This window comes from Armigeres subalbatus, chromosome 3 (genome assembly GCF_024139115.2).
Source record: "Armigeres subalbatus isolate Guangzhou_Male chromosome 3, GZ_Asu_2, whole genome shotgun sequence".
Classification (NCBI taxonomy): domain Eukaryota; kingdom Metazoa; phylum Arthropoda; class Insecta; order Diptera; family Culicidae; genus Armigeres; species Armigeres subalbatus.
Window position 1 is genome coordinate 184,894,639 of NC_085141.1, and position 15,676 is coordinate 184,910,314.

The 15,676-nt window shown below is 41.8% G+C and overlaps 1 protein-coding gene and 1 long non-coding RNA gene across 3 annotated transcripts in view; both read right to left on the reverse strand.

The window, feature by feature from the left end:
* Positions 1–623, reverse strand: part of LOC134220623 (L-threonine ammonia-lyase-like) — a 39,995-nt gene extending 39,372 nt beyond the window's left edge. The window contains exon 1 of one of the 2 annotated variants that reach the window (XM_062699722.1): positions 417–623. The gene's annotated coding sequence lies outside the window, so the exon portion shown is untranslated. Of the gene's footprint in view, positions 1–300 lie in introns of both variants that reach the window. The other variant, XM_062699721.1, reaches the window with a different exon arrangement.
* Positions 624–7,681: 7,058 nt separating this feature from the next.
* LOC134220909 (uncharacterized) lies at positions 7,682–14,610 on the reverse strand. Its single transcript, XR_009982099.1, has 3 exons — positions 14,297–14,610; positions 13,976–14,230; positions 7,682–8,239 (listed from the first exon to the last, which is right to left on the reverse strand). It is a non-coding gene; the product is annotated as an uncharacterized LOC134220909 (long non-coding RNA).
* Between the last annotated feature and the right edge of the window lie 1,066 nt (positions 14,611–15,676).

Sequence of the window (15,676 nt, forward strand, 5' to 3'; positions counted from 1 at the left end):
ATTTTGCGAATTACTTTTTTACCAAACGCTATTCATTTGAAAGGAGCATTTAATGTCGATGCTTGGTAAAGATATAAGTGATATTCAAGTAAAAAGTAAAAAGTCACATCACACTAAATTAAGACAGGACTATGAATACGTTAAAACCTTTGTCACAGAAAGCATTATAAAATGCTTCAAACTGCGTCATGTTAAGCTTGTGCCTGATCAATTGGAGCGGCTAAATTGCGCAGCAAGAGCGTGTTAGAAAGCAATGATTAAATAAACGACGAATTCTAATTAAAACTGGTCCTTGATTACCTGTTCACCAATCCGCAAACTCGTTGTGAACTTCTTCTTGTCGCTGTGGGGCTGGTTCCGTACCACGTAAATGCCAACGCTCACAACAAATGCACTCATTAAAATATTACACTTGCCTGGTCAGCTTGAATATCCCGGAACGATTGTTGTCCTCTCTACCAGGAAGAGCTTGATTGTGCCCAAAGTTCAGCAACTTCTATGTGCTCCGCCGTATCTTGAATAGCGATAAGATGCTAATTGTTCGACTTACTTGAGCTGAGAATAAATTGCACCTTCGAGTTATTATACGCTTCTGAAAGGACTTCCCACAGAACCGGCTGTGAGCAATGAATCTCTACTCGTGATTGACAAGCTATGTGTCCTCCTAATCAATGCGTTATCTCTGAACTCTGATTGCAAACATTTGCGCTGTCTAGCAGAGATGGACAATGTGTCATGCTGTAACAAATGTAACCAACCTCAGCTTCACAGCTGAGATGGAACAGACGATGTCATCGGGCACTGAATGCTCGGCTCATTAAAATATGATATGTAGACACTGACGAACCGTTTAAAGTTATGCAGGAATGAGTATTGGAAACTTGTTAAGTTTCGAAAGCAGATAATAATTAATCAACCAATAAAAAAAAAAAGTTATTTGAGAACGATTTTAATTTGAAATCGAGATATGGAAAGCAATGTATGTCGACTGTCGAGCCGTGAGGAGCAAAAATGGATCCATGCAATTTTGTTATGATTGCGCCGTGCACGCATATCTGTTGATAATTAAACTGGATACTATATCAAAAGTAAAACATATTCATCGAAATTATTGTTATCATTTGCAAAAAGTGGCACGAAAAATAATAATTTACACTACTACCGACACCAATCGACTGCGATTGACAAATTACGATGATGAATGTTGTGGATATTATTACAATCCTACCAATCCTACTTGGTCTAACCGCCAGATAAATAAGGATATCAGCCACGGTACGTTTGTCATTAATACTTTTCTCAACAGAACGATCGGTCGAGTACTAAAAGCATTTGTTTCAGATGTTGTATATGTAGTCTGTTTAGCTGGCCTCTAAATGATCTACGATTACAAAAATACAGGTTACAGGCATTTTGGTAGTTTTGGCTACTCATTTATATGAGGTTGTCCTATTGAATAGTAAGAACTGTCCACGTTGGTTCGAAATGGAACGAAACGAAATATGTATAGATTTATTTCCGAGACTTCGAAACGATAGGTCTCATTTTATTCAAAATTATTTACGGAACCAAAACCAATTTGTTTTCCCGTGGATTTTTTATTGCAATTAAAGCCGAATTTTATTTTTGGGGATTCATTGCATTCTAGTGACAGCAGGCTATGATAAAACGCCAAGGAATATCTCGAGTGGTAAGCATCAAGTTCGTATTAAGTACGTAGCCATATTTTACTCTGAAGGCTTTTGAGGTGGTGTGCGTATGAGAATGATGGAATCGTAAAAAATGCACGATAACTTTTTTTGTTTGTTTTTATTCACAGTTCGCTTCAAAATTTATTAGTAGAATTCCTAAATCGTGGAGGAAAACCGATTTTCTACCGGAAAATTGGATGTTGTGGCAGTTCCCACTACTTTGGCATGGATTTCACAATTCCTCTTGAAATTTCTTGAGATAATTGCACACGGAATTAATTCAGCCATTCCCCCGATAATTCTTTAATTTCACCACAAATTCAAATCAGGAATTCTTCCAAGAATTTCAGCAACAATTATACAAGTAATTTATCCAGTGATTTCTTTTCTCTAAAAATACATTTCCAGCAACTCCATCAGGAACCTCCACAAGAATACTTCCAGGAACTTCAAAAGCAATTCCTCCAAAAACGTCACCAGCAATTCCTCCAAGAACTAATAGGAAATCCTCCAGCTAGTCCATGCGGGAAGTCATCCAACTCCTCACGCAATTTCTCCAGGAATATTACCATCAATTCCTCCAGCAGCTTCAGCATTTCTCTTGCAACTTTGCTGTGAAATCCTCAAGTAACTCCATCAGTAATTTCTCCAGCAAATCCATCAAGCATTCCTCCATTAACTCCATTAGCAACTCCTCCAAGAACTTCCTCGAGCCACACCACCAGCAACTCTTGCAGGAACTCTACTAGTCCCAACAACACTTTCTTCAACACTTTCTACAGGAAATCCGCCAGTTATTCCTCCAGCAGCTCAACCAGCATTTTCTCTAGGAGCATCGGTAGAAGCTCCTCCATAAACTCCACAAGCAATTTCATTAGGAGATTCACCAAAAATTCTTTCTTCCCCACCAGGAATTCCTCTTCTCTATCAGGAACCTCGTCAGTAATTATTACAGTAACTCTGGAAGCAATTTCGTCGAGAATTCCATCAAGAACTACTACAGGAATACACCAGCGAATCTATCAGAAATTCCACCAGGAAATCCTCCAGGAACACCACCAAGAATTACTGCACTTCCACTTGGTGCAGGATGTTGTTAAAATATCAAAATTTTTATCAAAAATTACATCGCTTGAAACAAAAAACTATCAATAATATTTTGTTGGAAATTTATAACAGAACCAGATACAAAATATATTGTTTACTGTGCAGTTGGAAATTTGTATAGGTTGTGATAGGTTTCCAGATTTTGATCTCTGTTTTTGTCTGAACAAGAATATTTTTCAAGACGAAACAACGTTACAAATGAATTACTGGCAGTGACTGATTTTTTAACCGCCGCTTCCACATCCAGGCGCTATCGTATATGCGCCAATAGCCAGTATGAGTTAACCGCCAGAAATTTGTATGGTGAAAGACATCTAACGCGGGTTTTCTCAAAATTAGGATCTTTTCATGAAAAACTATTTGGTACCGGTTATTTGTTTATTTGTTTATTTGTTTATTTGTTTATTTATTATTCATCTGACATTCAACAGTCTTAATGAATAACATGAATATTAGCTTAAATTAGGTTCTGTCTTTTTAATCTGTTCACGAACTGGGATGTGGAAATTCCGAAATCGAATGCAGCTTCAATCGATGAAAACAAACGAATCATGGTGCATATGGGCTGGTTAAAACCAAATAGAGTGCGATGAAATCCAGTGTGCAGCAATGTCCGCTGTCTCAGCATTCTTCCAGGTACGCGGAATCCAATCAACGAAAGGAGATGGGAGCAATCGATTTCTCCATTCAGCAGCTTTACAATAAAAGTAGCCTGCTGAATTTTCCGTCGCCGATCCAAGGTATCAAGACCAAGCAATTGGCATCGTTCGGGATAGGCAGGAAGATTCGCGGGGTCCCGCCACGGAAGATGTCTCAATGCGAGCCTGATGAATCGTTTTTGGATACGCTCGATTTTCAGATTCCATGTTACGTCGTTTGGCGCCCATACAATGGATGAGCTTTCGAGAATAGGCCTTACAAGGGAGCAATACAGTGCCTTTAGACAATGTGAATCAGTGAATTCCTTTGCAATTTTAGTCACAAAGCCAAGCCTCTTGAGGCAGCAGTTATCGATGTAGTAATCAAATATTATCGGATCCTTAGAGCGATGGAAAGTCATCACAGCACATTTTGGAACGCTGATCACAAGCTTATTTTCTTGACACCAGAGAGCAAACCTATTAATCAGCGTTTGCAGATGAGAGCAGTCTTCAATACAGCGCACTACCATGTATATTTTCAGATCATCGGCATAAATCAGCTTGCATCTAAATCCAAGAGAAGTTGCTACGTCGTTGAAAAATATGACAAACAGTAACGGTCCCGGATTGCTTCCTTGTGGGACACCTGAAGAACAGGTGAACGGTGAAGAAATACCAGCTCCGTACTTAACTCGCAGTATTCTGCCAGACTGGTATGATGTAAACCATGCAACGAGCCTATCCGAAACGCCCAATCGCGACAATTTCCGAAGGAGTATCTTGTGGTCAATTTTATCAAAAGCCGCTTTCAAATCCGTATATTTAACGTCCACCTGTGCTTTTTCTTCCATTGCTGTCATACAAGTAGTCGTGAAATCAAGCAAGTTTGTACTAACGGATCTGCCGGGCTTGAATCCATGTTGCTCGTTAGAGATATAAGCCTTCGTTACGCGCAAAACGTAGTCACTAACCATGACTTCAAATAGCTTTGAAGCGGCACACAGACTAGTGATTCCACGGTAGTATTTGACATCACGACGATCTCCACTTTTGTGTACCGGAAACATATAAGAATGTTTCCAGCACATGGGAAAAACCCCACTTTCGAATGATTTGTTAAAAACAAAGGCAAGCGGTTCTGCAACAGCAGTAGCACAGCGACGAAGTATAGCAGCAGGAATACCATCCGGCCCAGGAGTAAAGGAATTTTTCAGCTTTTTAGCGGCTTGGATGACCATAGCAGGAGATATTTCAAAAGTATTCAGATCCACAGCGTCCAATGGAACGTTTGTCGTAGCAAGCTCAGCCTCAACGTCAGATGATTCCGTCTGGAAAACAGATGCGAAGTGTCTGGCGAATAGATCACACGCTTCAGAATCACTTGTCGACTCATTATCCTCATAAACCACATTAGGAGTGACAGACGTATTCTTCCTCTTACTATTAACGAAGCTCCAGAAAGATTTAGGTTCACGACGTAAATTATTCTGTACTCTTAGAACATGACTTTTATACAGTGCAGCATTCAACCGTCTGTAATCGTCACTAGAGCGTTTGAAATTCAATCTTGCAAAGGTGAATGATGAATTCTCAAGTAACGATGCCAACGTCTTCGATTGCGCTTTAGTTTTTTCAGTTGAGGCGTATTCCAGGGAGGGACCGCCGGTTTCCTTTTCATAGGAACATTTGCACTTAACCAATCACAGATTGCATCGCTGAATTTAGCAGCCATATCATTCACATCCCCATGTCGTAAATAAAACTCCATTCCAGACCAAACAAGTGAGCAAGGAGGAGGTCAAAGTCAATTTTGAAAAAGAAAAAAAAGAAATTTCTTCTGAAATTCCTCCAGGAGCTCCACTAGGAACTCGGAAACAACTTCATACAGGAACTCAACCATAAATTCCTCTATTAGCTGCTAGAGGGTTTCCTCCAGAAATTTTTAAAGATACTCTTCACGGAACTCCACCAGAAATTTGTCCAGCAACTCCAACAAGTATCCCTCCAGCAGTCCCTTCAGAAACTCTAAAAGCAAGCTCTACCAGCAATTCCTCCAGTAACTGCATCAGCCAATATCTCCAGGAACTCTACCAAAACATCGTCAAGGAACATCAACAACAATTTCTCCAGGAACTCCACCAGAACTTTCCCAAGAGCCAGGAATTCTTCTAAGTACTTCACTAACATTTTTTCCATAAACCTAATCAATAATTTCTTCAAGAACTGCACCTGGAATTCCTCCAGGAACTCCACAAGAAAATCCTTTAGGAACTCCACAGGAATGATTCCAGAAACTATCCAGAAACTTAACAAGTAATTCCTCAAACAATAGTTTCATCCTGGAACTTCACGAGGTATTCATGAAGGAACTGTGTAAGAACTTCCTCTAAGATCTTAACCAGGATTTCCTCCAGAACTTCACCAATAATTCCTCCAGGAACAACACAAGGGACTCCTCCAGAAACTCCAAAAGGAATTCCTTCAGGAATTGCACAAGGACTTCCTTCGGAAACTCCGTAAAGAATTTCTTCAGGAGTTGTACCAAAAATTTCTTTGGGAATTCAATCAAAAATTCCTCTCGAAAGTCCACCAGGAATTGCTTAATGACTTTCCTCTACGGAAACGTTGTTGGAAAGTAATTTTTTTTATTATTCCTTTATTCATTTGTTTAGGCACTCTGTGTTACTTAACCGCTACTGTGCCGTTATCTACTGTGGTATTCTGCTGTGCAGAATCCACACAGAATCTATTTTTAGATTTCCATTATTCATTATTGTTATCGTTGCCAGTCCATCTTATCGGGAGTCCATTGTGTCCGTTTGTCCATGTCGTGCATCCAATGATCGTTGCATTGTTCGGTTGCCATTTTATCCGGGTACGTTGGAGGAATGCCTCCGAGAAGAACAAGTTGTCAGTCGTCATTAGGCAGCCATGACGATAAACGCATCTCCCAATACGCTTTCGCATGGGCTGCGTATCCGGCGACTGACGAGGGTTTGGTGGAGGGGCTCGGAATGGTTGGAAAGTCTGCCTGGAAGTTATCTTCCGCCGAAGTCATTGACGTCGTCATGGATACAATGATATCCCGTTTCGGTATATGGTCTACCGTTGGTGCGGTGGCAGTGTGGCCCTAGTCGATTTAGGAATACCCGGCAGGGAATCCTGCTGGGCAATAGAGTATGGAATCGAATCTGTTTCAAATAGTCGTTTGCACGTAACTGTTGCATACTGTTCCTGTAAAGGTGGCGAAGATGGATTGGCATTCTAAGTTGGAAATGCGGATCATCAAGCTCACCTTTTAATGGGAAGCGCGCAATGATGGCTGATTCTGGATTTTAAGGTCACTCCTGACGGAATCCAAGTTCCAAAGTGCTCGCGTTTTCGGGGGCACACCACTCGATTCAGAAGCGGCGCACAACTGTCATTTTTGTTGATTTAGCTTTACTGCGTCGCAGCATGCGTGAACGCGAGAACGCGAGCACTTTTGAACTTGGATTCCGTCAGGAGTGACCTCAAATCGAGGGGTTCAGGAAACTATATCCCTTTGCTAGTTTTTTACTACCGATAGGGTCGTTGGGCACTGGCTTGCCAATCTCCTGGCTACTGACCGCAGAAAATGGTGCAAATGTCGTTGGGTATGCAACGGCATCAGTTTTGATCTGGCTGGGTCCACGGCTGCTACTGTAGCTGTGAAAGTGACGGAGATAAAGTGCTATTGTTATCCAACAAGCGCGGATTCTCATAAACTGAACCTGAACCAAATCCGACGAGTTCGTTCCATTGGAGATTTTCTTGTGTCGTGATCAAAATTATAAGTTTCCCTCACAAAACCAAAACAAAATTCAATGACGTTTGTTGCTTGTAAATGTGTGTGTGAAAGCGATTTCGTTATTGGCAGCGTACTATTTGTTCAATGCCATTTATTTTACACAGGTCCGGTAGAAAGGGCTCATATGTACACAGCAAAAAAAGTTGTTGAATATTACATCAAAATCGCTGCAACCCATTGATTCCATCGCCTGTTTAATATTACATTGTGCGATGTACTCGACAGCTTGCTGTGTAACAAACAAGAGCGACGTAATTTCTTTCGATGTAATAAATAAGGTGATGTAATTGAGACGATGTAAAAGAATGCAATGTAAAACCATGCGTACTGCATGGCATTGAATAAATTTATTTTGGTGAATTAATTTTCATAGTGTGGCATTTTCGTTTTTAAATTTATTTTCATTGAATTGGCATGATATTTAAGTGTTTTCATATTTCTATTTATTTTATAATATAAATTTCTATTATTTACATAATGTTATGCCCACAGATGGGTTTTCACGAGGTTTTCATATCCAGAAATTCTGTGACCATATTTCGTTTGTTTAATTTTTGATGCGTTGTCCTGATCCGCAACGGCTTCTTACTCGAAACTCACTCGAAACTTCAGATGAGTTGCGGGTGCTAAGAATATGGAACGGTAGAATTTGCTTCTCTTCCTGATACAGCTTCGCAATCGAAGATCGCGCTTTTCACGTGTGTTACCCAACCGGGTAACCTACCGTACTTCCGTTAGCAGGTGAAATCAATCCCATCGAAACGCTCTAACTCTTCCTGTACGCCTTTTGTGGGATGGGCTAACATGTGGGATGGGCTAACAGAGGAGTTCCCGGCATCTTCGGATACTTCTCCAGCTAATGATCGATACCATCCTTCAACAGGACCAGAATAATTTGATTGTCGTTTGGGCACTGACAGTAATCGTGGAAAACAACATAGCCGAGCGGCTCGGAAGCGTCACGTCAAACGCTGAAAACGAGAAAAAAATTAGTAGGGCGATAAAAGATATTTTTTAGAACGATTCATGTTTTGTTATTTTTCGAAAAAACATCACTGATGATTCCCCAGAATTGCCTCTAAGACCGCTCTGAAGGATTTTCTAGAGTTCACATGGAGAAAATTCAGATTCCATAGGGAAACCTTTTGGGATTCCGAAAGGTATCTTTCTGGAATTTCTAAAGGATCACTCTAGAATTACGAAGGATATCCTTCTGAAATTCTGAACAGAAGATTCTGCAAATAATACTTCTAAGATGCTGAAAAGATTCCTGGGATACTGAACAGAATCTTCATGGAATTTTAGAAAGAAAACTGAGATAATGAAAAAAATCCATCTGAGATTCTGAAAAGAACCATCTCGGATGCTGAATGCAATTCTTTTGGAGATCCAAATGGAGTCCTAATGGGATTCTAAATGAAATTTTTCTGGGATTCCGAGAAAAAATCTTCTGGTATTCCAAAGGGCATCCTTTCTGGGATCTGAAGGGAAAACTAATGATATTTCAAAATAAGTCCATATGGGATACAAAAGGGAGTTTTTACGGGATTTCGAATCCTTATATGAAGCTTGAAGGGAATCCTAATGATATTCCAAAGGTAATCGAAAAAACGAAGCATTATGAGTTTTCGAAGAGAATCCATAAGGGATTTTGAAGGGAGTTATTGTGGGATTCAGAGTTAAATCTTTATGACACTCCGAAAGAAATCACTAAGGGGTTCAAAGAAAATCCTAATGAGATTCCAAAGGTAATCCTCGAAAATAAATCCGAAGCGAATTCTTTTGGGATTCCGATAGTAATTTTTCGGGAATTCTGAAGGAAATCCTTCGAAGATTCTGAAGGGAATCCTTCAGAGATTCCAGGGAAGTTCTTCGGGGAATACGAAGGGTATATTTAAAGGATTCCGAAGTGATTCTTTTGGGAACTTCGAAAAGAATCCTTATATAAATATTTCTGAGAGTTTTCAGTGAATCCTTTTGAGATTACAATGTGTGTCCTATAGGTCCGAAGGTAATACTTTAAGCATGCCGAAGCGAATTCTTTTGGAAATGCAAAGCGAATCCTTTTGGACTCCGATGAGAATCCTATAAGGATTTCTAAGGGAATCGTAAGATTCCGAAGTAAATCTTTCGAAGTAAAAATTCTGGATACCAAGACACCTTTTGGTATTTTCAAGAGCATCCTCTTGATTTTTATTCGTTTTTAAAAAGGCATTCCTTGGAAGACCTGGAAGGATTCTTTTTGTATACCAAACAGAATCCTTTTGAAACTCTGAAGGGGGATTGTGAAGGGAATTTTCTTCAGAATCCCATAAAGATCACCTTTACAATTTCAAAATCCCTTTGGAATTTCATAATGATTTTATTCGGAATCCCCATAAGCATTTCCTCAGGAAGCCCGTTAGGATTCCCTTCACTTCGGAATCCGGTAAGGATTCGCTCCGGAATCTGGTAAGGATTGCTTCGGAATCCAATAAGTAATCCCATCGGAATTCGGTAAGGAAACTTGGAATTCCTTCGAAGATTCTTTAGGGAATCCTTCTGCGAGTTCTTGATTAATCTTTTCGGTGATTCTTTGGGGAATCCTTTCGGGATTCCTTGGGGAATCCTTTCGGGATTCCTTGGGGAATCCTTTCGGGATTCCTTGGGGAATCCTTTCGGGATTCCTTGGGGAATCCTTTCGGGATTCCTTGGGGAATCCTTTCGGGATTCCTTGGGGAATCCTTTTGGGATTCCTTGGGGAATCCTTTCGATTCCTTGGGAATCCTTTCGATTCCTTGGGGAATCCTTTCGATTCCTTGGGGAATCCTTTCAGGATTCCTTGGGGAATCCTTTCGATTCCTTGGGGAATCCTTTCAGGATTCAACAGGGAATCCTTTCGATTCCTTTGGGGAATCCTTTCGATTCCTTGGGGAATCCTTTCGGGATTCCTTGGGGAATCCTTTCGATTCCTTGGGAATCCTTTCAGGATTCCTTGGGGAATCCTTTTCGATTCCTTGGGGAATCCTTTCGGGATTCCTTGGGGAATCCTTTCGGGATTCCTTGGGGAATCCTTTCGGGATTCCTTGGGGAATCCTTTCGGGATTCCTTGGGGAATCCTTTCGGGATTCCTTGGGGAATCCTTTCGGGATTCCTTGGGGAATCCTTTCGGGATTTCTTGGGGACTCCTTTGTGGATTCCTTGGGGAATCCTTTCGGGATTCCTTGGGGAATCCTTTCGGGATTCCTTGGGCAATTCCTTCGGGATTCCTTGGGCAATTCCTTCGGGATTCCTTGGGCAATTCCTTCGGGATTCCTTGGGCAATTCCTTCGGGATTCCTTGGGCAATTCCTTCGGGATTCCTTGGGCAATTCCTTCGGGATTCCTTGGGCAATTCCTTCGGGATTCCTTGGGCAATTCCTTCGGGATTCCTTGGGCAATTCCTTCGGGATTCCTTGGGCAATTCCTTCGGGATTCCTTGGGCAATTCCTTCGGGATTCCTTGGGCAATTCTTTCGGGATTCCTTGGGCTATTCCTTCGGGATTCCTTGGGGAATCCTTTCGGGATTCCTTGGGGAATCCTTTCGGGATTCCTTGGGGAATCCTTCCGGGATTCCTTGGGGAATCCTTCCGGGATTCCTTGGGGAATCCTTCCGGGATTCCTTGGGGAATCCTTCCGGGATTCCTTGGGGAATCCTTCCGATTCCTTGGGGAATCCTTCCGGGATTCCTTGGGGAATCCTTCCGATTCCTTGGGAATCCTTCCGATTCCTTGGGAATCCTTCCGATTCCTTGGGAATCCTTCCGATTCCTTGGGAATCCTTCCGGGATTCCTTTGGGAATCCTTCCGATTCCTTGGGGAATCCTTCCGGGATCCCTTTGGGAATCCTTGCGGGATTCCTTGGTGAATCCTTCCGATTCCTTGGGAATCCTTCCGATTCCTTGGGGAATCCTTCCGGGATTCCTTGGGGAATCCTTCCGATTCCTTGGGAATCCTTCCGATTCCTTGGGGAATCCTTCCGGGATTCCTTGGGAATCCTTCCGGGATTCCTTGGGAATCCTTCCGATTTCTTGGGAATCCTTCCGATTCCTTGGGAATCCTTCCGATTCCTTGGGAATCCTTCCGATTCCTTGGGGAATCCTTCCGATTCCTTGGGGAATCCTTCCGGGATTCCTTGGGAATCCTTCCGATTCCTTGGGAATCCTTCGAATCCCTAAAGGATTCCTTCGGAATCCTAAAGGATTCCTTCGAATCCCTAAAGGATTCCTTCGAATCCTAAAGGATTCCTTCGAATCCCTAAAGGATTCCCTTCGAATCCTAAAGGATTCCTTCGAATCCCTAAAGGATTCCTTCGAATCCCTAAAGGATTCCCTTCGAATCCCTAAAGGATTCCTTCGAATCCCTAAAGGATTCCTTCGAATCCTAAAGGATTCCTTCGAATCCCTAAAGGATTCCCTTCGGAATCCCTAAAGGATTCCCTTCGGAATCCCTAAAGGATTCCCTTCGGAATCCCTAAAGGATTCCCTTCGGAATCCCTAAAGGATTCCCGTCGGAATCCCTGAAGGATTCCCGTCGGAATCCCTGAAGGATTCCCGTCGGAATCCCTGAAGGATTCCCGTCGGAATCCCTGAAGGATTCCCGTCGGAATCCCTGAAGGATTCCCGTCGGAATCCCTGAAGGATTCCCGTCGGAATCCCTGAAGGATTCCCGTCGGAATCCCTGAAGGATTCCCGTCGGAATCCCTAAAGGATTCCCGTCGGAATCCCTAAAGGATTCCCGTCGGAATCCCTAAAGGATTCCCGTCGGAATCCCTAAAGGATTCCCTTAGGAATCCCTAAAGGATTCCCGTAGGAATCTGTGAAGGATTCCCGTAGGAATCTCTAAAGGATTCCCGTCGGAGTCCCTAAAGGATTTCCGTTGGAATCCCTAAAGGATTCTCGTCGGAATCCCTAAAGGATTCTCGTCGGAATCCCTAAAGGATTCTCGTCGGAATCCATAAAGTTCCCGTCGGTATCCCTAAAAGGTTCCGTCAGAATCCCTAAATGATTCCCGTCGGAGTCCCGAAAGGATTCCCGTCGGAATCGCTAAAGGATTCCGGTCGGAATCCCTAAAGGATTCCGTCGGAATCCTAAAAGATTCCCGTCGGAATCCCTAAATGATTCCGTCGGAATCCCTAAAGGATTCTCGTCGGAATCCCTAAAGGATTCCCGTCGGAATAACTAAAGGATTCCCGTCGGAATCCCTAAAGGATTCCCGTCGGAATCCTAAAGGATTCCTTCGAATCCCTAAAGGATTCCTTCGAATCCCTAAAGGATTCCTTCGAATCCCTAAAGGATTCCTTCGAATCCCTAAAGGATTCCCTTCGAATCCCTAAAGGATTCCCTTCGAATCCTAAAGGATTCCTTCGGAATCCCTAAAGGATTCCCTTCGGAATCCCTAAAGGATTCCCTTCGGAAGCCCTAAAGGATTCCCTTCGGAAGCCCTAAAGGATTCCCTTCGGAAGTCCTAAAGGATTCCCTTCGGAAGCCCTAAAGGATTCCCTTTGGAATCCCTGAAGGATTTCCTTCGGAATGCCTCGCGGAACGCATAAAGAATTTACTGTCGAAACCTAGAAGGTTACCTTATATGTAGCCCCAAAAGAATTTCATTCAGAATCCCAAAAGATTTTCTTCACCATGCATGCAAAAATTCCTTGCGGAATCTTAAAATGATTATCTGCGGAATCTCAAAAGAATTTCCGGTGGAATGCCAAAAGATTACCTCCAGAATCTTGAAAGGATTTAATTCGAGATCGCGAAAGGATTCACTTCAGATTCGATATGGAATTGCAGAAGGATTCGCTTCGCAATCGCGAATGATTCGTTTAGGAATCACAAGAGGATTCACTTCGGAATAGCAGAATGATTCCCTTCGGAATAGCATAATGATTCCCTTCGGAGTCCTTAAATGATTCACTTCGGAATCACTAACGGATTCCTTTCGAAATTCCCTTCGGAACCTACGAACTCTACGGACACGAGACGTGTACGATGCTCGTGGAACCCCAGCTCAAAATTCTCGAAAGGAAAGTGCTGTTTTCCATCTATGGTAGGTTGCAGATGATGAACGGTATATGTGGATGAGTGGATGAACCACGAGTTGCATCAGCTGTTAGGGGAACTACCCATCGTTCACACCGCGAAAATCGGATGACTGCGGTGGGCCGGGCAGAATGTCGAACAGTAATCCGGTGAAAATGGTTCTCGACAACGATCGACGGGAACAAAATGCGAGGTGCACAGCGAGCAAGTGGATGGATCAGGTGGAAGACGATTTGCGGATGGCGGCATGCAGCCATGCACCAAGCTAAACGGAGAAGACTTTTAAGCACTTCACACTTCTTAACATGCTACCTCCGACTTGGGTATGAGAAAATAAAAAATAATGCGAAAACAATGATCCTGGATTCCATTTTTGTTTTGTTTTTAGAATCCTAAAAATTATTCTTCGGAATCCAAAAATAATTTTCTTCTGATTCTCAAAAGATTTTTTCTTACAATCCGGTTTCAGTGGGAAAATAAAAAAAAATATTAGGATTCCAGGCGGATTATATTCGGAAGTCTACGATTCTTCTGGGAATATTAATCGAATACGTTAAGAAAATCGTTTGAGGGCCTCGAGCAATCAACGCACACTTTATGTGCATACGCATTTCGATTCTAGAATAAGTTACTTTCCCAGGATGACTTACCCGCACCAATGCAGAATGAATTTCATCTTGCCTCCCATGTTGCCGTCTCAGGAATTTCCTATCGTAACGCATCGCATATAAGCTTGTCTCCTTGCTGTCGCCCGACCCCGAGAATGATTGTGTCCGTCCCAAGCTCGTCTGTGCAACGGTAAGGACTTAGAGAATGAACCAGCAAGATTTACTGGACAGCCAATAAATGCGCTTCCGGTAGGTATTTTCTCGTCCTGCTGGTGGAGAACCTCCTGATTTCCCTTCCTAGAATTAAGAGCCACAAACGTGGTTTTATCTTTACTTCCAAACTGTGGATGTCGCCATACTTACAGTCATCTTCGTCGGCAGCCCGTCCAGCTCCTTCCGGTCATATGACGACGGGATGCCTCCAATCACTTCAAGGAGTTGCGTCGTTGCTGTATCTTGCGTGGAACCTGTACAAGAACGGCAAAGGAGCTCAAAAGCGGGGCACATACGGGCCGTCTGTAGATTGTAACGTTGAGGCAGAGCATAATCTGCCGGAAGGGCCAGAAGAAGCAACCTCTAGCGCACTACCACCACTATATAGAGTCTAAAATTATCCAATTTTAACTACAAAATTTTAATTTTAAACGATAAAATTAACAAATAAATTTAAAACAATCTCCCGGTAACACGGGTAACACGAACTGAAAATGAAAACATGGCACCTCACCATCAGAAACTCGAATCTCAAAACTGCACTGATGTCAGTCAGGACAGTGTTGCGAGATTTAAAATTAATTTTCTTTGAATGCGAAATTACATCATTTCTGTGTAATATTAACTCATAACCATATGCACTCGATGGGTTGCATTTATTGCTATGTAATTTTAACTAATGTCAGCAATTAATATTACACAAGTAATATGTAATGAGAAAAAGTGATTTAGGTTCTGTGTAATTTCAGGAGAGATGTAGTATTACATTGAATTATTGTTAATTTTGCATATTGAAATTTTGATTACATCGATTGTTTTAGTAAATCGTTATGATTACGTCGATGCACATTACAATAATTTTTGCTGTGTATTCGTGAAATGATGAAAAATTCAATTGTGTTTGTGTTTCAGTGTTTAGTTACTGTCATGCATGGTCAAAAAGAAAAAAGCAAAAAGTAGTGACGTCAGTCTCACTGTTGTTATTCTGTTTCGTAGTGGAATTTCAAGTAAATTTAGTTCAATTTTCAATATTTCTGCGATGGTTCGATGCGCTGTGAAGAACTGTTCAACAACATCCTACGGGATTGCTAAAGAAGGCTTACCGTTGAAATTGCATGCCTTCCCTAAAGACGAGAAGTGAAGAAAAAACTCAAAGGTGCAGCCCAATCGGGTTGTACGCAAAAGTGACGTAGAACTATGTAGCTGTATGTAATGTACAGGTTTTCGACTTTTATTTTCGATGAGACCAAAGCAAGCGTTTTTGAAGCTCAGGGTGAATCTGTTTTTGTTGTTTATCCTGTGCTCCTGAGATTGAGTGAGCATTACGAATCCTGGTGATGTATTTAATTTTTTGATCAACATTTGAAAAGGATGTAAAAATAAAATTTTCAAATAATCGAAGATGAACAACACTTTCAAGCAATCACAAATCCAAATTATCAATTGATGAAAACTCGCTAGAGAGTAAGAATCGTTCGATAACTGAATCTCGATTCGAAGCATTGGTAAATGCTACTACTGAACTTATTT